The sequence below is a fragment of the Macrobrachium nipponense genome, chromosome 33 (genome assembly GCF_015104395.2).
Source record: "Macrobrachium nipponense isolate FS-2020 chromosome 33, ASM1510439v2, whole genome shotgun sequence".
Taxonomy (NCBI): domain Eukaryota; kingdom Metazoa; phylum Arthropoda; class Malacostraca; order Decapoda; family Palaemonidae; genus Macrobrachium; species Macrobrachium nipponense.
In genome coordinates, this window is record NC_087219.1 from 26,321,133 (window position 1) to 26,348,072 (window position 26,940).

Below are 26,940 nucleotides of genomic sequence, written 5' to 3' on the forward strand. Positions count from 1 at the left end.
CCTTAGCTTTAAACCAGAGTGTTTTAATGGGCCTTTTATACTTGAGACGTATCCTGTTTTCACAGAGGAATTTAATTACTTATATGCATATATATATATATATATATATATATATATATATATATATATATATATATTGTCACCCATCTGCCAGATTGAAAATCTTAATTGTATAGCTATGATTTTCATTTTTGTGGAAATGTACAGTCATTCCATGTACCTCTTTTTAAGATCCCTAGTTATATTTTTAGTTGTCCTGTTTTCAGAGTCCTTTTGGTTTTCCCGCCTTCTTTTAGTTTTCTTCGGACCACCTATTTCCTACATAGTTAGTCTCACCTGGTCCTCTACTGTGATAAGTGTCCTATTGGAGTAGCTGTCTTCTTATTCTTCAGTTTTTGTAATGTATTAATGTTCTGTTATATAAATTTGAGTGAACCTTTGTGAAACTGGTAACGTAACGTATATTTAAAATTTAGTTTATTAAGGGTTATTTATTTTGTTATTTGTGCGGTGCAGGATTGTTTGAGTGTTTCTTGTTTTATGCGTAAGAGGTATTAACGTAATTATAACTTTTTTCATTATTAATATTAAAGTGCTAATTTTTGTTCTGTTTTGAAATTAAACCTTTCTTATTTTATGTGACCTATGGAAGAACTGTATATTCTCTAAACCTTGGCCATAAAGCCGTCACATAAATTGGGGGCCTGTCCGGGAGCTATCTTGTTTACCGTATTGGGGATTCATTCAGTTAGACAATTGTCGCCGCAAATAGTGTTCAATATTTTTAGTTTCACTCAAGATTTATTGTAAACATTCTGAATACCTGTTATTAGGGTTAATGATATATATGTGCGCGCTGTGAAACCATTTTCCGTATTATTGTTTATAGACGGTGCTGCTCGTTTGGGTAATGCTAACGCAGTAGTATATTTTTCATTTTCGCCCTCACCGAGTCAACGACTCATAGAGACTCACGAGAGCCTATCCGGAAGCTCTTTATCCATATTTTGTCCTTTTATAATTACAACTACGACTTGTGCAGTCATTTCCTGGGTTGGACGATACCAGGATCGCGTAGTTTAGACGATAGGTGAGGAATCGTTTAAACCTTTATTTACTTTATTTTTTTCTCTGCGCCGACGTACAAAGTTGTAAGTTGTCATTCAAGTTGTTTGGAGTAAATAACGCTTGTTTAGGACCAACGGGTTATTTCCTTAGTTCCTCCATATCAGCTTGAATCGGGAATGTAAAAATTATTTTCACTCCCTCGTGTTCTTTATTACCTTTTGCTTTCGAATCGGGACTGTCCCTTTCCCTTTTCCCTAACCCTAAAATCTTATTACTTGTAATGCTTGTTGTGTAATTTTGTGGCGGGAAACTATAAACTTGCTAACATAATTTTGTATTGTGGTTTGTAATGCATTTACTTGAATGGCAGCAGGAACGTGTTAGTCTATTATAATTGTAAAACAGGAATTCAATTGTTTACTAAAGGAAGTTTTCTTTAACTTTAACCATGGCTCAATTTAACGTTCAGAAGTTTGCTGCGGATCCCTCTGCTGAGTTAGCTAGTATCCAAAATGCTAAGAAACTAGAGCTTCTCGAGTTAGCTAGTCATTTATCAAAATTGCAACTAGGAAGTAGCATGCGGAAGAATGAAATTCGCAATCAGATTCTTGAGCATTATATGCGTGTGGGTAAACTAGGCAATGAAGCTAGACAGTATTTAACTCGTGAACCAGCAGTACTAGCTCACGAGCAGCAGTTAGAATATGAGCGCATTTCCCTTGAACGCGAGAAACTTGCGGCACAGAAATTAGAATCGGAGAGACAAGCAGAAGAGAAAAGGTTAGAATCTGAGAGACAAATGTCGAGACTTAAATTAGAATTCGAGATGGAGAAAGCTAGACTTCAGTTAGCTTTAGAGAGAGAGAAAGAAAAACTAGACTATGAAGCGTCGTTAGCACTTAGATTTGAACAAGAAAAAGCAAAGCTTTCTAGAGAGAATAAGGAACATGAAATTTCGGTTTTGGAAGCTCAGGAAAAAACCCTTTGATTTAGCAAAAAACATTAAGTTGGTTCCCACATTCACAGATTATGACCCTGAAGATTATTTAAGACTTTTGAAGAGACTGCCTTGCATTTGGATTGGCCACGCGATCAGTGGGTTTGGCTATTAAGGCCGAAATTAACTGGGAAAGCTGCGAAAGTTTGTAGACATCTCGAAAATACTACAGATTACCAGAATGTTAAAACAAGCAATTTGATGCTTTTCAATCTCTGTCGAGGGATATCGTCAGACCTTTCGTAACAAAACGAAGTTCACAACTCAAACCTATGTAGAATTCGCTTCAGAGAAATTAAGGGAGTTTAGGAAATGGATAAAATCTGTTGCAGTAAGTACTTTAGCTGAGTTAGAGAATTTGATTGTACTTGAAGAGTTTAAACGAAAGCTTCCTTTGAACATTATGATGTATTTAGAGGATAGGGAAGAAAAAGACTTGTTAAAGGCAGCTTCTCTAGCAGACACTTACTCTTTAATACATAAATTTGGCAACAGTAAGAGAACCGACCAGAATGTAAAACCATCTCCAGTTAAAAACTCAAACTCTGACTGATACGGCAAAAGCGTCTAATGTACGTTGTAGTTATTGTAAGAAGGACGGTCACACAATTAGAAACTGTCCAGATCCTAAATGTAAAACTTCCTTGCCTTTTTCGGAACCATTTAACCCTTTTCTTAACGTTAAAGGTTAAAACAGATGGTCAGATTAAGCCTGTTTTCCCATATCCATTCTGAAAAGCCTGTAAATCTATTTGATGATTTTACTTTTAATGGAACTGTATCTTTGAACTCTGATGGGGATAAGTATAAAGTCAGGATACTTCGTGACACAGGTGCTTCGCAAAGCTTACTTTTGAGTGCTCTCCCAAATATTGAAGCTAGCTAACGTAACTAATGAACATGTTCTCGTGAAAGACCTTTCACAAATATCTAAAGTTCCCCTTGCTAATGTTCATCTTGATTGTCCTATAAAGAAGGGTAACGTGCTGGTAGGTATAAGAGATATTGAATTTCCCAGTAAAAGGTGTAACTTTTATTATTGGCTAATGACCTTGCAGGGACGTTTGGTAGTTCCAATGTCATTGTAATGGAAAAAACCTGTAGGTGAAAACCTTGAACCTGATCCAGATTGCTCTGTAAATCCTTCTTGTGTTGTCACTCGTAGCCAGAAATCTAGTTCGGATGAATCTAAAGTCACTTCTGTAAATTTCGAAGCACGAAATGTTATGAGTCGAGATAACCTTATTGAAGCTCAGAAGCACGATAACACTTTAAGTAAGCTTCATGACCAAGCGGTTTCTAGAAGTGAGATTAACAAATCCCCATGTTTTTACTTTGAATCTGATTTGTTAATGAGGTTTTACCGTTTCCCCCTAAGAGGCAATCTAGTGAAGACACCTGGAGTGAAAAGCGACAAATTGTGCTACCTCTTTCTGTTAGGAATTCTGTAATGGAAATAGCTCATGATGCCTATGGAGGACATTTAGGAGTTCATAAGACCTATTGTAAGATTTTGAATTTTTTGTTTTCTTTTGGCCCAATATGAAAAAGGATGTAGCAAATTTTGTTCGCACTTGTCATGTATGTCAGATATCAGGAAAACCTAACCAGGTAATACCCAAGGCACCTTTACAAACCGATCTTAGTCCCTGATGAACTTTTAGTAAGATGTAATTATTGATAACGTTGGTCCTTTACCAAAAACCAAGAAAGGTAATAAATACTTGCTCACTATAATATGTCCTACGACCCGATACCCTATTGCCATCCCTCTTCGTAACATTTCTGCTAAGAACATTGCTAATTCATTTACTTAAAGTTTTCACGAATTTCGGTATACCCAAAGGAAATACAAAGTGATCGAGGTTCAAATTTCACCAGTGACCTTTTTGTCCAGGTACTTAAAAGACTAAATATCAAACAAACCTTGTCTGCTGCTATCACCAGAGTCTCAGGGTGCCCCTCGAGCGTTGGCACCAAACTTTCAAGAGTATGCTCAGGAAATTTTGTGTTGAAAGTCACTTGAGTGGGATGAGGGCATTGATTTTCTTCTATTTGCTATCAGGGAAGTTCCCCATGAGTCCCTTGGTTTTTCACCCTACGAGATGTTGTTTGGGAGGTCAGTTAGAGGACCTCTTTCATTTAATAATTAAAGAGGAATGGTTTGAACACTCCTTCTGAGTCTAGCCAAACCAATTCAACAATATATGAATAAACTTAAAAGCACATTAACGCAGGTTAGGAAAATTGCTGGGGAGAAATTAAGGGATCAACAGATCTTAATGAAGAGAAACTATGATAAAGCTTGTAAAGTCAGAAAATTTAAACCTAATGACCTTGTCGTAGCCTACCTTCCTGTCCCTGGTTCCCCTCTTAAAGCCAAGTTTTGTGGGCCCTATCCAATCATAAAAAATGTAAACAATAATACCTACATTATCAAAACTCCAGATCGTAGAAAACCCACTCAGATCATTCATGTTAATTTACTAAAGGCATATCACTCTAGGGAAACTGGAAATGGTTCTAGTGAGACTGTTGTTAACAACAATCTTAATTTTAAGGTAGACACACCAGGCGGAGAGGAAAAATTCATTGGAAGACCTTATTGCTTCCTCCATGCCACAAACCAATACAGAGGTTCTAAATAACCTGGATCTGTTCTTGAGCCACCTCTCTCCTGGGCAGTCGCAAGACTTAAAGAATGTAATCTCTAGCCATTCAACACTCTTTAATGATTTTCCCAGGAAAAGTGATTTGCTGCTACATGACATCGAGCTGGTTCCTGGTACAACACCCATTCGTCAGCAGTCCTATCGTGTGGGTCCTGAGAAGAAGAACAAAATGAAGGAAGAAGTCGAATATCTTCTCCGGCATGGTCTAGCAAGACCGAGTAAATCACCATGGGCTTCACCTTGCATCCTAGTTCCAAAAGAGGACGGTAGCTACAGATTTTGTACAGACTATAGAAAGATTAACAATGTCACAATTAAAGATTCCTACCCTTTGCCACTCATTGATGATTTAATAGATTCAGTAGGACAAGCAAAGTTTGTAACGAAGAATAGACCTCTTAAAGGGCTATTATCAGGTAGGATTGTTAACTGAAAGAGTAAGTTAATATCTGCTTTCATTACACCCTTTGGACTCTTTCAGTACGAGGTCATGCCTTTTGGCCTTACCAACGCCCCATCTACCTTCCAGCGCCTTGTAAACTTCATCATCCAAGATTTGGAGGGTGTTTATTGTTACCTTGATGATATAATAGTCACTGGACAAACTTGGGAAGAACATTTGAATAGGCTAGAGTGTTTGTTCCGTAGGTTGGAAGAGGCTGGATTAACCATAAATCTTAAAAAATCTGTCTTCTGTTAAAGCTACTGTTACCTACTTGGGCCACATTGTTGGGGATGGTAATGTTCGACCAAAAACTGCCAATGTAGAAGCTGTTCTAGAGTACCCTGTTCCGACCACTAGAAAGTCCTTACAAAGATTCTTAGGGTTAGCCTCATACTACAGGAGATTCTGTAAGAACTTTTCTTCAGTTGCTGCCCCTTTAACATCTCTAACCAGTCCCAAAGTGAAATTCATTTGGACTGAAGAATGTCAAGCCTCTTTTGAAGCCTTAAAACTGTTTTTGATAAACAACCCTGTTCTTAAATCCCCAGATTTTAACAAGCCTTTTATCCTTCAAATAGATGCTAGTGATGCAGGAGCTGGAGGGGTGCTACTCCAAGAGTCAGACGGTATACTTCACCCAGTCAGCTACACCTCCACTAAGTTCAAGCATCACCAAAAGTCTTACAGCACCATTGAGAAGGAAGCACTTAGTTTGGTACTCGCCCTGCAAAAATATGAATGCTACTTACTAGGTGCTGCTGAGGTACTAGTCTTCACCGACCACAACCCCTTGACCTTCCTCGACAAGATGAAGTCCCACAACCAACGTCTACTACGCTGGTCCATCTATCTGCAGAAGTTCCCTCTGCAGATCCGCCACATCAGAGGAACAGAGAACATCATGGCAGATGCCTTATCGCGACTGCCTCCTTAACATGATACCCCCTTTACCAGGTCTACAGTATCGTCCGTCTTCGCCTTATTGGCCTCCTTTTTTCTACGAGCCACTCTGTTGGGCTCGTCTCTAAGGGGGAGGTGTCACCCATCTGCCAGATTGAAATCTTAATTTTGTATAGCTATGATTTTCATTTTTTGTGGAAATGTACAGTTCATTCCTGTACCTCTTTTTAAGATCCCTAGTTATATTTTTAGTTGTCCTGTTTTCAGAGTGCTTTTGGTTTTTTTTCCCCGCCTTCTTTTAGTTTCTTCGGACCACCTATTTCCTACATAGTTTAGTCTCACCTGGTCCTCTACTGTGATAAGTGTCCTATTGGAGTAGCTGTCTCTTATTCTTCAGTTTTGTAATGTTTATTATGTTCTGTTATATAAATTTGAGTGAACCTTTGTGAAACTGGTAACGTAACGTATATTTAAAATTTAGTTTATTAAGGGTTATTTATTTTGTTATTTGTGCGGTGCAGGATTGTTTGAGTGTTTCTTGTTTCATGCGGTAAGAGGTATTAACGTAATTATGTAACTTGTTTCATTAATTAAAATATTAAAGTGCTAATTTTTGTTCTGTTTTTGAAATTAAACCTTTCTTATTTTGTGACCTATGGAAGAACTGTATATTCTCTAAACCTTGGCCATAAAGCCGTCACTATATATATATATATATAATATATATATATATATACGATTAGATTCTCTCTGAACTTCTAAGACATCCAATGATGTAATGCAGATACTCATATAAACACCGCCAAACTCTCTCTCTCTCTCTCTCTCTCTCTCTCTCTCTCTCTCTCTCTCTCTCTCTCTCTCCTCTCTCTCTCTCTCTCTCTCTCTCTCTCCTCTCAAGAGGAAAAAAATAGACAAGAAAGACAAAATCTGCAACCTTTTGAAAAGAGGGAATTGCAGATTTGGAGAAAGATGTTACTACAAACATCCTAAGATATGTCAAAACTATGAAATATATGGTAAATGTGCATACTTAGATGGATATGGGGATGATTGCAGAGATCTGCATCCAAAAATATGTAAAAACCTAAAAGAAGGAAAAGGATGTAAGTTCGACAAAAAAATGCAAATATATGCACCCTGTAGCCATGAATCATAATCAAATAAATAACCAACCAAGTAATAAAATCCAAAATAAGAAAGAAACAAAATAAAGAGAGAAATCAAGAATATCAGGTAAAAGAGAAAAGCAAACCACCAATGAGATATGCCAGAGGTGTCAGCAAACAATTTCAAAGCATCAGCTCCGAAATTCTACTCACGAGATAATTACTGTATTTATTATGCAAGAGGATATTGCAGAAACGGAGAAAATTGCAGATTCAGACAAAATTAATAATTATGATGAAGGAAGATCAAATATTATGGAAAAGTTGGATTTTTTAATGTCAGAATTTCTGGAAATGAAAAAAAAAGAACAACATACCAGAACAGGAAAGAGACATGGAAAATCCTTATTACTATCAGTATTAAATGAAGGAGAAAACACGCAACCATCATAGTGATGAATGCGCATGGGTTAGTTACGAGTAACTCAAAAAGAAAAATAGAGTACTTAGAAGAACTAAACCCAAAATTGAAAAGAAAATAGATATAATGAATATAAGTGAAACCTGGTATTCCCAGAGACTGGGAATGATGATCAAATAAAAGGGTTCCAAACTTATAGATCAGATAGAAAAAATAGGAATCAAGGGGGAACCGCAATATATGGGAAAGACAAAAAAACAAGGAAAAAATATATGAGAAATATAGTAACTCAGAATGTGAACTAATAGCGGTTAGAATTTGAATCTGAAAAAATTGATGAACATAGTAATATATAGACCTCCTAATACTAAAGAGTTTGACTTAATAATTGAAAAATTGGATGATATATGTAGAAATCACAAGGACTGGACTATTCTCCTATCGGTGACTTCAACTTTCCTTTCGTAGAATGGAAAGAACGAATAGGAGATTGTGGCGTTGGTACTTATACATATAAAAAAAGAGAGTAATAGTAGTGCAGAAGATAAGAGGCAATTTGAAAAGCTATTAGATATGCTACTAGAATACAACATTCAACAAATAAATCACCTGCCAACAAGAAAGGAAAAATACTTTAGACCTAGTATTTGTGAACGAGATGAATTATGTTAAAGAAAAATAATAGTTTATAATGCGAGTATTTCAGACCATAATGTCATAGAACTTAAACAGTTCATTTCCAAAGCAAGTGAAAATAGAGATAAGCAAGAAATGAAAAAGTGGGAAGGATATGGAAAATACAACTTCTACAGTAAAAATATAAAATGGTCAGAAATTAATGAAGAATTAAACAAAGATTGGGATAACATTTCGTAAGTGATGACATAAGGGTAAATACGGAGATATTATATAAAATATTGGAGATAATAGTGGAAAAAATATATACCGAAGAAGAAAAGTAAACATCATCATGCATACCAAGAGACAGAAGGATCTTGTTCCAGAAAATCAGAAAGTGGAAAAAAGGTCTTGCAAAAGAAAAAAATGCATGGAAAGTTATAGAACTAAAAAGTAAGATAGAAAATGCAGAACAAAAGATTATACAATCAAAAGAAAATGAAAAACGGGACTTGGAAGAAAAAACCCTATTAAATATCAAGCAAAACCCCAAACTATTTATACTCATATGCGAGAAGATGAATAAAAGAAGAATAGAAATAGGCCCTCTGAGAATTGAAGGGAGATTAACGAATGAAAAAAAAGGAAATTTGCAACATACTGGCAGAACGATATAAGAGAGAATTCACCCTAGAATAGATAATGAAGATAATGATATAGAAGAGTAAGGGATGAAATAGTGAATATTTAGCTGACATAGATATTAATGAAGCTGATATTGTGCAGGCTATTAATGAAAATTAAAAATGGAGCTGCTGCAGGGCCTGATGGAATTCCTGCTATTTTGTTAAAGAAAGTAGTTCATTCTATCGCAAAGCCACTTGCAATATTATTAAGACAAAGTGTAGATACAGGCAAGATATATGATGAGCACAAATTAGCATATATTACCCCTACTTTCAAAAGTGGATCAAGACTAGAGGCAAGTATTATAGGCCTGTGAGTCTAACATCACATATTATGAAAGTGTATGAAAGGGTAATGAAGAAAAATATTATGAAACATTTAATAAAAAATAATTTGTTTAATAAAGGACAACATGGTTTCGTACCGGAAAAAGTACACAAACCCAACTGTTAGTCCACCGTGAAAACATATTCAAAAATATGAAAAGCGGAAATGAAACAGATGTGGTTTATTTAGACTTTGCAAAAGCTTTTGATAAAGTAGACCATAATATATTCGCGAAGAAAATTAGAAAACACAATATCGTGGATAAAGTAGGAGGAGATGGTTAAAAGAATTTTTACACAACAGAAAACAGATAGTTATTGCAAACGACGAGAAATCGGATGAAGCCAAGGTAATATCCGGTGTGCCGCAAGGTACGGTGTTAGCTGCAATACTGTTTGTTATTATGATTGAAGACATAGACAATAATGTTAAGGATTCGGTAGTGAGTAGTTTCGCAGATGACACAAGAATAAGTAGAGAAATTACTTGTGATGAAGATAGGAAACGCTCTACAAAGAGACCTTAACAAAGTATATGATTGGGCAGAGGTAAATAGGATGGTATTTAACTCTGATAAATTTGAATCAATAAATTATGGAGACAGAGAAAGAAAGCTATATGCATATAAGGGACCTAATAATGAGACCATCACAAATAAGGAAGCAGTTAAAGACCTTGGTGTGATGATGAATAGGAACATGTTATGCAATGATCAAATAGCAACTCTGTTGGCAAAATGTAAAGCAAAAATGGGAATGTTGTTTTACGGTCACTTCAAAACAAGAAAAGCTGAACAAAATGATTATGCTTTATAAAACATATGTTCGTAGTCCACTTGAATATTGCAATATGATATGGTACCCACACTATCAAAAGGATATTGCACAAATAGAGAGTGTACAAAGGTCCTTTACAGCTAGAATAGAAGAAGTTAAGGACCTAGACTACTGGGAAAGACTACAATTCTTAAAAATTATATAGTCTAGAAAGGAGAAGGAAGAAGCTACATGATAATTCAGGCATGGAAACAGATAGAAGGAATAGCAGAAAATATCATGGAACTAAAAATATCAGAAAGAGCAAGCAGAGGTAGATTAATAGTGCCCAAAACTATACCAGGAAAAATAAGGCAAGCACACAGGACATTAATCCACTACGCACCAGCATCGATAATGCAGCGTACTATTCAATGCGTTGCCAGCTCATCTGAGGAATATATCAGGAGTGAGCGTAGATGTGTTTAAGAATAAGCTCGACAAATATCTAAACTGCATCCCAGACCATCCAAGATTGGAAGATGCAAAATATACCGGAAGATGTACTAGCAACTCTCTGGTAGACATTAGAGGTGCCTCACACTGAGGGACCTGGGGCAACCCGAACAAGATGTAAGGTCTGTAAGGTCTGTAAGGTCAACTATAGTTCTTTCAACTCCATCATAGAGGAAATTCAAACCACAGCAATAACAGGGCAATAACTATGACGAAATCTGGCTAGGGGGGGGGTGTCCAGGTCCTTTCCCCCAACCCCCAACCCCTCCCCGCCCTCCCTACATTCCTCAACGTCGGGTCCTATATCCGAAATCCTATGGAAAGGACGATCCATAGCCTCTCCTCAGGAGATCAGTGGGGCCCTTCGGAAAGGACAGAGTGAAGAGAAAGATATCCAAAAGTCCCCAAGGATCTTGAGGTGAGATTCAATCATCTTTCCCCGCTCCTATTCGGAGACAAATCCTTTTCCCCCATCTTAAAGGATTTGCCTTTCACTTAGGTATCCCTTCTTCCTCATCCTGTCGACGAGATATCCTTCCTCCTCGTGTATAGGATCCTCAAGAAACCTCGCGGTCAGACAAGTAGAGGGGGAGGAAGAGGAATAAGAATTGGTAGAAGAAATAAAAAATTAAGTAAAATACATAACATAAAACATCCAATTCTTCTCTGATGTCCAAAGACTTCCTAGAATTAAATTGTTTCTGGGTTAAGACAGGATAGAAAAGAACCAGTCTACGAGGAGATATAGGGAAAAAACTAACGGTAAAAAAAAAAAAAGAGAAACTTTCCACTACCATTTTTTCGAAGATGGTTCCTAACGTCCTTAAACAGGATAAATAATAATTTTTTTCCCGTTAATTGTTTGCGATATATAAGCATGGGATGCGCCTGCAAGTACTCTACCCTCGCCCATACTTACGCATGCGCGTAAATGACCGTGTGTATTGCATATAAGTAGGTGCCATCTCCTCATCAAAAACCACTAATCTAAAAAGTTCCAGTGTAAAGTAAGTTACTGGAACTATAACTGAAGTCTATTATGAGTCTTACAAAGTGGCTAGGCCTATAGGCCTATGACATACTTATAAGAATATTCTTTCCTATATTTTCTTTCCTTACATCTTTAACATTCTTTTGCAACGCCGAATTCCTTAGTAGTAGTGGCTGACAGTTCTTATGCTTTGCCATCAATAATCAGTATGTATTCCAAATACATTTGGCTGTATTCCAAAATACATTTGGCTGTCCAAAATACACCCAATGCCTTATTATTTCCTGGAACTGGAATATCAAATTTAGGCCAAAGGCCAAGCGATGGGACCTTTAAGGTCATTTATCACTGACAATAATGTTGGAGAGGCTTGAGGAAAGTAATATGAAAAAAGGGAATATGTACGAAGGTACGCTAAAAAAGAAAGGGGCTGTAGCTACGGGCCAAAGGGACGCCGCAAAGAGCCTTAAATAATTACCACCAAAAGGTTACTATGGTAGATTCCCATCAGCCGTGCATCTGATGTCTAGGCTAGTCCCTTACGACACTCCTGATTGGCTGTTGTTAAGCCAATCACAGGGTTGGAAACTGTCAGTCTCTCGAGAGAGTTCATATAGGCAGAATGTAGGTTCCACCTCTCCTGAGAGTTACGTCTTTCAAAAGTATCCTTCAGGGGAGGTGGAGCATGCATCCTGCCTATGTTAACTCTCGAGAGAGAATGGGAGTTTCCAGCCCTGTGACTGGCTTATCAACAGCCAATCAGGAGATTCGTAAGGGACAGGCCTAGACATCAGATGCACGGTTGATGTGAATCTACTACAGCCATAATACATGTCTACAAAACAGCGACCATTAGTTTTTAAAAGCATATTTTGTATCTCTGATACTCCCACATCTCCCAAAAGAGAGAAATAAGTTGAAGTTGATACAGAGATAAGGTAAGTGACTCGGCCACTTGGAAATATTTTATCCTGAAGAGAGTTGGAAAAACACACTTGAGACGTATTCACATTCCGGTTATAAATACAAACATGAAAGTGGTGTGTGTTTGTGTGTTAGTTGCTATCTCTTCTACCTAGAGCAACTCTCAACATCTTGTTTGGTTTCATTAGAGAGTGAGAGATTAACTACGTAGCTTCTGGCAGTAATCAACTAGGATTACAGTGTAGCATCAGACACTGAATTCTCTGAAATCTATCAGAGACAAGGTACTATATAATGACAAATCATGTGCTATTTATTTATTCTCTCTCTCTCTCTCTCTCTCTCTCTCTCTCTCTCTCTCTCTCTCTCTCTCTCCCATACTTCTATGGAACAGCCCAACTTGGCAAAAACTGTAGTCTTATTTGTTACTGCGATGAATATTGTTTAATGATTAGGTCACGTGAATATCTGACGTTGACAGTTCAACCTCTATCTAGAATCTAGATCCTGGTTGAACTATCTACCTCAAATACTAGGTTCTAGACCCTATAAGAGCTGGCTCTCCAAATAAAAACTAGAAAAAAGTAATAGGCTACTAGAGACCTAGATAACTTCAATATTCCTCAGTATCTTTATGAAATGAAATCTGAGAGTAAAGGAGGTTTGAAAGGTGTAAAAGGCGAACCCTCACAGTTACACTACGAAAAAATTGTTAGGAGAGGGTGAAGAGTGAGATAGAACAGGAGAATATGAACGGAGATACAGTAAAAGGAATGAGAGAGGTTGCAGCTAGGGACCGAAGGGACGCTGCTAAGATACCTAAAGCAATGCCTACAGTGCACCGCGTGAGGTGCAATGATGGCTCAGTATGCTTATGCAAAAACTGGTTTTATAAAAGATTTACATGTAGGAATGTATTGGGATTCTTAAGTGTGATTCACATTCACACAACATAGGAATATAGTTTTTGCGACGCCACAACGACCTAGAGCGATCAATCACGGAGCTCTACTATATATTCAGATCGGATGAGTCATCCCAGAGCAGGTTGCTCGGAATCCTAGAGTGGGGCCAGGGAATCTTTTCACTTCAATGGGAGCAACCCGAGATCCTTCAAGGACAAATGCAGAGACGATTCGTCCTCCTACCCCCTTGCGTCCAAGGAGGTTGTATATCCTACGGCCCTCTCTCTCTCTCTCTCTCTCTCTCTCTCTCTCTCTCTCTCTCTCTCTCTCCCGACTCCTTGGTCCTTTCTCAGATTACCCCCTCGTCTCAAATAAACAAAAACACGTCCTTAAGACGCACCTACCTTCGCCTCCTCCTCTTTTCTCTCTCTCTCTTTCTCTCTCTCTCTCTCTCTTCAGGATGGATATAGGTCTAAGAAACACCATGGGTCTACCTTGTGGAGAAGGGGAACGATTCCTACTGGGCGAAATGACCAGTACTTTAGTAATAAAATAACAATTCTTCACGAAAATGGCAACTAGTTCTCATCATCTTCGTCTCTCCTCTTTCACGGAGAGAGAGAGAGAGAAGAGAGAGAGAGAGAGAGAGAGAAATTCCAGTTCCCTAAGACTCTCTCTCTCCTTCATATTTTACTCGAGGCTTCTTCAAATCCTGTGACATTCTTCTGTTTACTGAGAAATCCATAACCCAGGTTCTCTGATGGATTCGGGATATGTGCTCTCTCTCTCTCTCTCCCCTCTCTCTCTCTCTCTCTCTCTCTCTCTCTCTCTCTCTCTCTCTCTCTTCGTATTAAAATGTAAGAGCAATGTCTCCACTCTCACGTTTGCGAGGAGCAACTGGTTCTTCTCTATCTCAACTCCATCTAAATTGCATTGTACAGGACCAGACCTCACTCCGAAAGGCAATCTAGCACATGCGCAGGATAGAGGAAACATATATAGGCCTATAAATCAGCGAAACACATGAACCAGAACGCGCATTCCGCAGCCATAAGCAGCCTCACCTTTCGGGGGAAAGAAAAGTGGCTCCTTCTTCACTTTCCTTTTCCTCCCTTCCATTCAAATCCCTCAAATACCTCCCTCTCCTTTTTCCCCTTTCTCCCTCTGCCTCCCTCTGTCTCTACAAAATTTCAATCCCCTTTCACAACAGCCCATCGGCAACAACGACCCTTTTTCTTTTTCGGTCGTTCTCCCGCTAGGCCTATGGCTGGGTCCCCCTACACTCCTCTGCACAACAGGTTCGACGTGAAACTGCAAAAGTCGTTCTCTTCAGTCGTCCTCTTTGTGTCGTTCTTCGTCCTTTTAGGAAAAGGCATAAAACTCTATTGAGTTTGGACGTAAATGGCCACATTGAGAGAGAGAGAGAGAGAGAGAGAGAGAGAGAGAGAGAGAGAGAGAGAGAGAGTGGAAGGAATATATACATATATAAAGGTTTGGAGGGTTATTGGTACATACTTGACCCTGTGACCCCGAAATTTTTCCTTTCCCTCTACTTCACCCATAGAGAGAGAGAGAGAGAGAGAGAGAGAGAGAGAGAGAATGCGCGCATGCGCCTATACATGTATATGCGTAGATTTGAATATTACCTATATATATCATCGTGAAGTGTACAGTTGAATGTATTGATACTACTATACATTTATATACCTATATATATATATATATATATATATATATATATATATATATATATATATATATATATAGAGAGAGAGAGAGAGAGAGAGAGAGAGATCCGAGAGAGAGAGAGAAGAGAGAGAGAGAGAGAGAGTGTGCGCAGATGAATGAACAAATCCACAAAATTCCTCTCATCTCCCAAGACAGTTCAGTATACCTGACACCAACCATAAACTAGAAAAAAATAATTGCCGTGGCATAACAAGACTAATAACAGGAATAATAACAACGATTATGCAAATAAATTACGGCAAACCTCGCCGACTTCCCGCCGGAATTGAAATGCAGAGGAAAGCAGTAATTACAGCGACTGTGAGTTATAAGTAATTACGGGTCTGGGAGTTATATATAAGTTCCGCTGACGGCTGCCTAGACCAAACTTGTAGAGCTAATTACACGGTGTAATAGTATGTGAATTATTATTATTATTATTATTATTATTATTATTATTATTATCATTATTATTATTATTATTTATAAAACTAGATATTTATAAACCTAGAGATTTCTTATCACGGCCATAGTCCTATTCCCTACGAGAGCAGTATTTGATAGGCCTAGTGTGAGCTGGCTTTCTATGGCCATCAGAAGAGTTGTGTGACCTAGACCTACTTTGGATGAGAGCTATGAAATGGGGTTACTTAACATAATAATAATAATAATAATAAAAATAATAATAATAATAATAATAATAATAATAATAATAAAATAATAATATAATAATAATAATAATAATAAATGCAATCACTGTGTTGACAATTATAATGAACTTTGAAGTAGGCCTTTATACGAAAAGTATAAGTGTGAAAAATTATACAGAGAGCTCAGTACCTCATAACTTGTACACATTACCACACAAGCTGTTAAAACATTTTTGTGGGTACGGGATAGACTGTTTACTATTGCTTATTAAAAAATTAAAAAAGTAGGCCAACATGAAATAACACCTTAGGCCTAATTAGCATACATTGGGACATACATAACTAAAATGTTTATATTTTAATCAAGTTAAGTATATCTTAGTTTTACCAGACCACTGAGCTGATTAACAGCTCTCAAAGAGAGAGATAGAGAGGGGGGTGGTATTTTGTTAATTTAATGGATGATATTTATTACTTTCACGCCGGGAGAGAGAGAGAGAGAGAGAGAGAGAGAGAGGAGAGAGAGAGAGAGAGAGATATGACACAATGGTTATAATATACGAAGCTGCTAGTTCGGTGTTTATGCACGCGTATACTCACGAACATAAATTGAACACAAAATTAGGACTGGAGCTTTGTGTGTAATACTATTCTACCATTCTCGGTTTCCTTTCGTATTTTAGTTTATAACTTCGTGTGCGTAATATATATATATATATATATATATATATATATATATATATATATATATATATATATATATATATATATATATATATTTATGTATATATATACATATATATACATATATATATATACATCACCCTAGTTAAATACACAGCGTGTATGTTTGTATCCATTCAACGAACCGAACACACAGGCCTACGTAATTTTTGCTGAATCTACATTTCCAAAGCACTGAGCATATTATTACTATTATTATATTATTATTCTCACAATGCCATCATATAAATTATTTGAATAACTAATACTTATAATCAACAAATCTTTACGATCAATTAATAATAATTGAAAATTTATCATTATAATAAGTTAAAAAAAATAAATGAGACTTTGTTACAGGGAATTGTCATCTTTTGGCTATAATTCATCATATAGAACTTCTGGACTTATCTTTCTGGATGTAAAATTGGGGAAAGTTTGCTCCGGAATTTCTCTATAAAGGAACAATTTCAAACCTACTTAGCAAAAAGTAGATTGATTTTGACTTCCAATTATTTCTAAGCCATAGTAATCTGTAAATACTGTATGCATATTTAATTTTGTAATAAGTTTTAACATCATACCTATTATGTATATAATGAATGTGATATTTTTCTCATAAAAGATAAAAAAAAGATCCTCTATAATTCAAGTCCAATAATCTGTCTTCTTTAAAATAGCTATTCAATCCAGTACTTCCATTTTTCCTAGTTTTATGGAGTCTCTTTCCATTAGAGGTCAGGTTAGGAATCATCTCCCAGCTTCTGTGTTCCCAATGTTGAGATAGTTGCCTACAACCCAACCCCTTTCCTTGGCTAGGCATAACCAAGTTAGGTTACGTTAGGTTCAGAAATCTGTTCCTAGTTCTATAGTCTCTTTCTATTAGAGGATAGGTTAGGAATTTTCCCCTGCCTTCTGTGTTCCCAGCATTGAAATCACCAACATTAACCCAAACCCTTCCCTAGGCTAGGCCTAGTCAAGTTAGGTTAGGTTAGGTTAGATTCAGAAATCCTTAGGTACTTCTGTGTTCCTAGTTCTACGGTCTCTTTCTATTAGAGGATAGGTTAGGAGTTTTTCTCTAACTTCTGTGTTCCCAGCATGGAAATCACCGACACTAGCGCAAACCCTTTCCTAGGCTGTAGTAGATTCACATCAACCGAGCATTTGATGCCTGGGCCAGTCCCTTATGACGCTCTTGATTGGCTATTGATAAGCCAATCACAGGGGTGGAAACTCTCAGTCTCTCGAGGCAGTTCACATAGGCAGGATGTATGTTCCACCTCTCCTGAGGGATCAAGACAGGATAGATTCCCCCAAATCGAATGACCTCCAACCTTCTTAACCCTCTTAGTACTAAATCCACTGATTAATCTAGAGCCAATTGGTTGCCACTCCCGTCGGCCCCGAACCATGCCCACCAAAAGGGCATTTCATTTCACGAGGAAACAATAGAACGGCAGCGTCGACAGTGCGCCACCAACTCCCAGGGGCCTCTCCCCCACAACAAGCCAATTTCGCCGGAGCCTCTACTGCTTTGTTGTAGAGAGAGAGGCCCCCAGCCAGCACCCTCCGAGGAAGGGGAGAGAGAGAGAGAGGGGAGATATGAGAGATATTTCTGCGGCAGCAGCACAGAGAAAGAGAGAGAGAGAGAGAGAGAAAGTAAAAATGAGAAGTGCACCAGGAAGAAACAGAGAAAGAAGAGGAGAGAGAGAGAGAAAGTAAAAATGAGAAGTGCACCAGGAAGAAACAGGGAAAAAGAAGAAGAATAAGAAGAATAGAAAGAGAGAATCGCACTGCAAGTGTGAACGGCGTAGGAAGGAGAGAGAGAAAGAGAGAGAGAGAGAGAGAGAGAGAGGTGCACCAGGAAGAAACAGGAAAGAAGAAGAAGAAAAATAAGAAGAACAGAGAAAGAGAGAATCGTAATGCAAGTGTGAACGACGTAGAAGGAGGGAGAGAGAGAGAGAGAGAGAGAGAGATAAAATCGCTAAGCTTATAGTTCACTCTGGGCCACTTGTGTTCATTTTACGTCATGTTACAAGAGAGGCGGTTGAGGTATTTTGCTGGGGAATCGCAGAACCTCCCCTTGGGGAAGATAACCCCCTCAAGGGCGTGTTTGCGCGCGCGCGCGTGTGTGGTGTGTGTGTGTGCACGCAAATTACAAACTAGATGGGTCTTGTGTTCTTAATTTTGATTGGACGGAGAAAATGACACTAAAATATTATGTATGGCATTATCGTTCAAAAAACAATACGAGAAATGTGATATATATATATATATATATATATATATATATATATATATATATATATATATTATATGAATAATTATCACATCGAACCGTGATCCATTTATATATCAATTCAAGCTACAAATGTCCTTTAATATCTAAATTCACTTTACCTCCCAAATGATATATTTTCATATATGTACCGAAGGGGAATTTTTAAGTTGATAACAATTTCGTCCCCCCATGGGATCGAACCACCGTCCAGGTGGACGGGGACGAAATCAGGACAGTCAGTGACGCTATCCAATCAGCCAACAGAGACGCTATAAGTTCATATCGATTCTGACCTTACAAATCACCCTCGATCTGGATGCTTTCGTAATTAGAATCGATATGAAACCCCGTCTACCATGTTGGCCAATTCGAGCGTTTGACAGAACGTAGCCTTTTGTTATGAATAATTATCACATCGAACCGTGATCCATTTATATATCAATTCAAGCACTACAAATGTCCTTTAATATCTAAATTCACTTTACCTCCAATGATATATTTTTCATATATGTACCGAAGGGGATTTTTAAGTTGATAACAATTTCGTCCCCCCCCCCCCATGGGATCGATCAACACCGTCCAGGTGGACGGGGACGAAATCAGGACAGTCAGTGACGCTATCCAATCAGCCAACAGAGACGCTATAAGTTTCATATCGATTCTGACCTTACAAATCACCCTCGATCTGGATGCTTCGTAATTTAGAATCGATATGAAACCCCGTCTACCATGTTTTTTTGGCCCCAATTCGAGCGTTTTGACAGAACGTAGCCTTTTGTTATGAATAATTATCACATCGAACCGTGATCCATTTATATATCAATTCAAGCTACAAATGTCCTTTAATATCTAAATTCACTTTACCTCCCAAATGATATATTTTCATATATGTACCGAAGGGGAATTTTTAAGTTGATAACAATTTCGTCCCCCCATGGGATCGAACCACCGTCCAGGTGGACGGGGACGAAATCAGGACAGTCAGTGACGCTATCCAATCAGCCAACAGAGACGCTATAAGTTCATATCGATTCTAATTACGAAAGCATCCAGATCGAGGGTGATTTGTAAGGTCAGAATCGATATGAACTTATAGCGTCTCTGTTGGCTGATTGGATAGCGTCACTGACTGTCCTGATTTCGTCCCGTCCACCTGGACGGTGGTTCGATCCCATGGGGGGACGAAATTGTTATCAACTTAAAAAATTCCCCTTCGGTACATATATGAAAATATATCATTTGGGAGGTAAAGTGAATTTAGATATTAAAGGGACATTTGTAGCTTGAATTGATATATAAATGGATCACGGTTCGATGTCGATAATTATTCATAACAAAAAGGCTACGTTCTGTCAAACGCTCGAATTGGCCAACATGGTAGACGGGGTTTCATATCGATTCTAATTACGAAAGCATCCAGATCGAGGGTGATTTGTAAGGTCAGAATCGATATGAACTTATAGCGTCTCTGTTGGCTGATTGGATAGCGTCACTGACTGTCCTGATTTCGTCCCCGTCCACCTGGACGGTGGTTCGATCCCATGGGGGGACGAAATTGTTATCAACTTAAAAATTCCCTTCGGTACATATATGGAAAATATCTCATTTGGGAGGTAAAGTGAATTTAGATATTAAAGGACATTTGTAGCTTGAATTGATATAAATGGATCACGGTTTCGAGTGAATGAAATTATTCATAACAAAAGGCTACGTTCTGTCAAACGCTCGAATTGGCCAACATGGTCGACGGGGTTTTTTGGGTTTCATATCGATTCTAATTACGAAAGCATCCAGATCGAGGGTGAGTTTGTAAGGTCAGAATCGATATGAACTTATAGCGTCTCTGTTGGCTGATTGGATAGCGTCACTGACTGTCCTGATTTCGTCCCCGTCCACCTGGACGGTGGTTCGATCCCATGGGGGGACGAAATTGTTATCAACTTAAAAATTCCCCTTCGGTACATATATGAAAATATATCATTTGGAGGTAAAGTGAATTTAGATATTAAAGGACATTTGTAGCTTGAATTGATATATAAATGGATCACGGTTCGATGTGTAATTATTCATAAACAAAAAAAAGGCTACGTTTTCTGTCAACGCTCGAATGGCCAACACTGGTTAGACGGGGTTTGTTTTCATATCGATTCTAATTACGAAAGCATCCAGATCGAGGGTGATTTGTAAGGTCAGAATCGATATGAACTTATAGCGTCCTCTGTTGGCTGATTGGATAGCGTCCACTGACTGTCCTGATTTCGTCCCCGTCCACTGGACGGTGGTTCGATCCCATGGGGGGACGAAATTGTTATCAAACTTAAAAATTCCCCTTCGGTACATATATGAAAATATATCATTGGGAGGTACGGTAAGTGGAATTTAGATATTAAAGGACATTTGTAGCTTGAATTGATATATATATATATATATATATATAGAGAGAGAGAGAGAGAGAGAGAGAGAGAGAGAGAGAGAGAGAGAGAGAGAGAGAGTTTATTTAATTTATGCAATGGATCTGAGGGTGTTCAAGAGAATGATACAGTTATTCATTTGCGCAATAAACTTGAGAGAGAGAGAGAGAGAGAGAGAGAGAGAGAGAGAGAGAGATCCCAAAGCAACAAACACCTCTAGTTTAGGCAGCAGGAGCAAAGCCGTAATCATTCACGAAGAAATTCTCCCTCCAAAAAGGGAAAAAAAGAGAGAGAGAGAGAGAGAGAGAAGAGAGACAGGAGAGAGAGAGAGAGAGAGATTTTCCCGACTACATCCTTTTGAAATCCGCCAAGAGATAAGAGGGAGTTCCGACAGACCCCGGGAAGCTGGTAGTAGAATGAGGGGTAGGAGGAGGAGGAGGAGGAGGAGGAAGGAAGAGGAAGAAAGTGGGAGGGAAGTAGGGGTGGGGGGGGGGGGGGGTCAGAAAGGAGATGAGATTGAAGTAAGTTGTGAAGGGCTCATCCCGGCAGAGGAAAATTCCCACAGAGAAAGAAATGAATGAGGAAGGAAGCAAAGGAAATTACTCCCTCAGACCGCTAAGCAAAGGGAAGGGGATTGGTTACATAGGCCTACATCATTACTCCTTTAAAAACGTATTAAAAAAAACACACATTACATTCCCTTAATGGAGGATGCCTTTAAAAAAAAAAAAAAAACTCTCACCAGATATAAGTACTGTTTTTAAGCTCTGTTTTAATTACCAAAATCCTCTTTGTTCTTCTTTTGCCTATCTAATAAGATTCTGCTAGCCTTTCTCTACTTTTCTGTAGCCTATCGAATAAGATTTTTTTTTTCTTTGGGACTGAGGACAAACATAGCAAGACCAGCAAAGGTAATTTGAACGGTTTGGAACACCAGAAAAAAAAAATTAAATAAGAAAACCATTAAATAGAATGTAGGCTATAGCCTTTACAAAATATGGGATTTCCTGGGCAGAATCTAGCCAGAGCCTATGGGTGCATTGGTATTTCATTTCCATGCATTATACCCGCACCAGAAAATACAACTACCACACTATCAAATTCTATGGTATAGGCTTATGCACAATTATCTAAATCCCAAATGACATAAAGCTCCCGTCTGGATGCGTCCACACTACTCAGTATATATAACATGTCAAAAAAATGTCATTTACATATTACATACATATCACACACAGGTTGCAAACAAGTCATTATTCAATAATAATACTTATATACAAATATAGACGGATAGTGAGATAATATTCCCACGCAGAGAGAGAGAGAGAGAGAGAGAGAGAGAGAGAGAGAGAGAGAGAGAGAGAGATTCAAATAAACCAAAAACCTTTCTAAATGACGTCATCTAAAACATATAAATATAGCGCAGCCAAAAGTTGTGACGCTAACTTTCCCACAGCTGCATAGACAAAGCATATGACGTCACTGCACACTTGCTGCAGCCTTGAGGCGACTTCTAACAAAAAGACTTCAGTACAGTATAATATATTTATACACATATATATTTGCTTTAAAAATTACAGTGGATGCACGTGACTTCATTAAACAAGCGGATACCACAGGAAAATGATAGGGAGAAATCCAAGCGCTTTCGTCTTTACTAAGACATTGTCAAGGAATGTTTCTTCGTGAAGACAAAAGCGCTTGGATTTCTGCTTGTCATTTACCAGTGGCATTCGCTTATATATATACATACATACATACATACATACATACATACACACACACACACACACACACACATATATATATATATATATATATATATATATATATATATAGGCAGACATTAAACTACATATTCCCTTCATATCCATTTCGCTTTGCCTTGGGAATAATATATTTTCGTCATATTAAACGAAGGGGATTTTTTTAGTTGATAGTAATTTTGTGGACTCGCGGGCTCGAACCACGGAATACAAGGAAGAATCAGGACTACAGTGTGGTTTAAAGCGCGTCACTGAGTCCTGAGTTCTTGTCTTCCGTGGTTTCCGAGCCAACGAGGCGACGAACTTATTGTCAACTAAAAAAATTCCCTTTCGGTTAATATATATGAAAATATGTCATTCGCTTGGTAGAGCGAATTGGATATTAAACGACATAGTAGCTTAATGCTCGTATATGAATCACGGTGAGGTGACAAAATTCATATATATATATATATATATATATATATATATATATATATATATATATATATATATAGTATATATATGTGTGTGTGTGTGTGTATGTATGTATGTATATAATACGTGTATATATATATATATATATATATATATATATATATATATATATATATATATATATTATTTATAAATAAAAATATTTGTTTAAAAAGCTTACTTTAATTGATCAAAAACTTCTTACATATAAAACCGAAATAAATTCAAATGCAGTCAGATTTTCCATTAAATAGAAAAAAATAAAAAAAAAACTATATACATATTTAAATACAAATGAAAAAACCGTGGAAAATAATTCTTTAATCAAAATGCAAGTAACATTATGAAGCTATCAATGCACAACTAATTAATTTCTGCTTTATTTATATTTTAACTACGATATATTAATGAAAATTTTTACATGTTGACATGATTTAATTTATTCGTCATAAAAAATCAATATTTTGAAATTATTATCTGCCGCTCGCCATTTTTCCATATAGGGCCACATACGGGCATTCTGGCTTATTCCATGTGATATATTTATAATTATAACAATTCCAATTATGGTTATTATATTGCCGTAAATGTTTTCCAAATTTATCCCAAATTTGCATTTTTATGAAATATACACACACACATTCATATATATATATATATATATATATATATATATATGTGTGTGTGTGTGTGTGTGTGTGTGTGTGTGTGTGTGTGTGTGTGTGTGTGTGTGTGTCATTAAAGAGAAGAAGATGACACACAAAGATGCATAGGCTGTCTTAATTCCAATGTTTCGTAATTGTCCAATTAAGTACATCATCAGGACTGTTAAATGAAAAATAACATTCCCAGTAAAATTGTAAAAAACTAAAGCTAAAAATTAAGAACTGTGAAAGCCTACACATCTGTGTGGTAACGAGTATTATCGCATACTAAGTAAAGAGTTACTTTAAATTTCATGAACACGACGAAATGAAAGACAAATTTACCTTATGATTCTAAGGAACGAGGAACAACGCTCTCTCTCTTTCTCAGCACATCCAGTTATAACAGCTAAGTTATTCCCATAGAAACTGCCAGCGTTACAATAATTAATAATAATAATAATAATAAAAATATAAAAATGTGAGAAGTAGCAAATGAAATTTAAATGATTTTAAGATATACTATATACGATTTAAATCTTACAATAGAAACTGTAAGGGCTCCATAATAATAATAATAATAATAATAATAATAATAATAATAATAATAATAATAATAATAATAATAATAACTGACACGTAGCAACTAAAAACAAAATCACTTGAAGAATTTCCTTCTAAAATATTTAAGATATACAACTTAAATGCTACATTTGAAAGCATTATAAAAATGTTCTTAAGCCATCTAGAGCATCTGTTGGCTGGAGCAAAGTTCAGAGGTCCACTCAAGGCCTCTCCGCCCACTCCCTCTCACGCTTTCCCTCACCAACCGCTAGCTTTTGGACAAGGGACCATGCTGTCATGTAAACCGAGTTTAATTCAAACTAACTCAACAGTTTTTAGTCAAATTGTTACTCGGTATTTCTAAAGATTCCATTTTGATGTTCGTTCTCAAAACAGTCTAAATACAGTGTGAACACACTAATCTAGTGTGTTCTAGAGAGCCAGTCTTGTTTGTGAAAAACGGCTCAAATATATATAATATAATAATAATAATAATAATAATAATAATAATAATAATAATAAAACGTGACAAATAGAAACTGAAATTAAAATTAACTAAAGACTTTCATTCATAATTATTTTAATATAGCTATAGAATTTAAATCTTAAAACTGAAGTAATAATAATAATAATAATAATAATAATAATAATAATAATAATAATAATAATAATAATGGTGCAATGAGCATAGGCCTAAGTCTTATTTGTGGAAAAGGCTAATAATAATAATAATAAATAATAATAATAACATTAATAATAATAATAGACTAAACAAGAATAAGAACCCATGAGAACTTAGCCCATTAAACAAAGGAAAGACAAAGGAATAAAGATGATAAAAAAAGAAAAAAAAACGAAGCGACAAAATTGCGCTAAAGCACATCAAGACATTTCTCCACGAACTTTCGGTTACCGACCCCTTTGTGGGCTATATACTCTCCTGACCCCTCACTGCCCCTCAAGGTCACGCCTGTGTGAGACGAAAATGTTGGCTCATCCACGGACGGTCAGAGAGAGAGAGAGAGAGAGAGAGAGACGAGAGAGAGAGAGAGAGAGAGAGAATTTTCAGTTTATTTCATTTGTACAATAGACCTGAGATTGTTCAAGAGGAGAATACGGTTTATTTCATTTGCACAATAAACTTGGGAAATTGCGAGATAGAGAGAGAGAGATTGAGGAGAGAGAGAGAGAGACGAGAGAGAGAGAGAGAGAGAGAGAGTTATGGAATTTACACTTTCAATAAATGTTAACACATTTCCTTATTTCTATTCAACTGTGGGCAAAAAGTTAAATACACGCACAACACACCTTATATAATATATATCTATATATACAATATTATATAATAAGATATTAGTACATATATAAATATCTTATAATATATATATATAAATATTATATATATATATAATTATCATAGATCTATAATATATAACCCAAAAATTTAAATTTAAATGTATCTATATATATATATATATATATATATATATATAAATATATATATATATTTTATATATATATATATATTAATAACACCAAAAATTTAAATTTAAATGTAATTTTAAAGTCCACTTATAGGAACTTCTGTCACTTACCTTTTCAGAGAGAGAGAGAGAGAGAGAGAGAGAGAGAGAGAGAGAGAGAGAGAGAGAGAGAGAGATTCCTCAAGACCTCGAAGAAGAAGGACCTTCAAAGTCCCTCGCGCAATTATTCGGAAAACGTTGACTCGAGTTAGACATAATAATAATTCCCAGCAAAAGCTTTTATCACTCGAAAACACAATAAATTCCCTTCTAGTGGAATTCACTATTCTTTTACGAATCACAATCTTACACTATTTCAGTAGTGAGTCTTTTTAATCTCGTTCCAAAAGCGTTTAAACACACGGACATTATAATTTCCACGAGAGGTTTGGGATTCTCTTGCGCACAATACGGAGTCGCTGGCAGCACTGTCTAGTCAGTGGCAGCGGACCGCGGGTTGATTGCTCTGCTACTCTTGTGTGTATGTGTGAGGCCCAACGTATTGTACGGCATTTTAATTCCCCATACATCCTTCTATTTTTATTCTAACGAAATAATAGTACATTGAAGAGACCTTAGCGATTAGAGAAGAGTATATTTAACTGATATTCAAAGTTCTTGATTCCTTATATCCTTCCTTTTGACGAAAACAAAAGTGTACGAAGTATCGCCGCTTTTTCCTCCCCGCACGTTGCGTGAAGAATGATGCCATATTAGGGTTGACAATTTTCCCCCACCAACAACACTCCATCACGGAGGAAAATAACAAAAATTTGTGAATAAATATAAAGATTCTATAGTCTAACGAAATAACAATGGTTTCTGAAAACGTACCGAAGCCTACCGCCATCAAAATATA

The 26,940-nt window shown here is 36.8% G+C and overlaps 1 protein-coding gene across 1 annotated transcript in view; it reads right to left on the bottom strand.

Moving 5' to 3' along the window:
* The window catches only part of LOC135203032 (uncharacterized), a 339,686-nt gene extending 313,163 nt beyond the window's left edge, over positions 1-26,523 (bottom strand). Inside the window, exon 1 of the mRNA XM_064232612.1 lies at positions 26,154-26,523. The gene's annotated coding sequence lies outside the window, so the exon portion shown is untranslated. The remainder of the gene's footprint in view (positions 1-26,153) is intronic.
* Between the last annotated feature and the right edge of the window lie 417 nt (positions 26,524-26,940).